Source organism: Opisthorchis viverrini (genome assembly GCF_000715545.1).
Source record: "Opisthorchis viverrini unplaced genomic scaffold opera_v5_138, whole genome shotgun sequence".
NCBI classification, from domain to species: Eukaryota; Metazoa; Platyhelminthes; class Trematoda; order Opisthorchiida; family Opisthorchiidae; genus Opisthorchis; species Opisthorchis viverrini.
Genome location: NW_008751794.1, coordinates 1,164,496 through 1,164,967, shown reverse-complemented (window position 1 = coordinate 1,164,967; position 472 = coordinate 1,164,496).

The window sequence follows — 472 nt, the reverse complement described above, 5'->3', positions numbered from 1 at the left end:
CGATGGATGTCCGTCCTTCACCTACTCGACAAACTTGCAAGCCTACCCAGGTACTTATCGACCTTGCTACATGTGACTGTTTTTGTGCGCGTCGATGGGGTCAAAAAGCCCTTGCAACCGCCATACGAAGGGCCTTTCAGAGTCATTTCTTGGAAAGACAAACTTTGGTCATTAATCGTAACGGCCGCTAAGACACAGTTAGCATCGATCGACTAAAAGTTGCTTACATGCACACACGACCAACCTCTGATGATGAGCATACTACGACCCTCTCCGTTATACAACCACACAGTCACATGATCTCTCCTTCGACCAGTGACACCACCAATACCACACACACACCATCACTCACAAGATCTGGTCGACAATGCAAACTTCCTGTTCGTTTCAAAGACTCACTGTCGTGACGCATTTCCTTTTCGAGCATCTTGCTCACCCATTTGACGCTCTAGGGGGGGGGGGGGGTTCCACA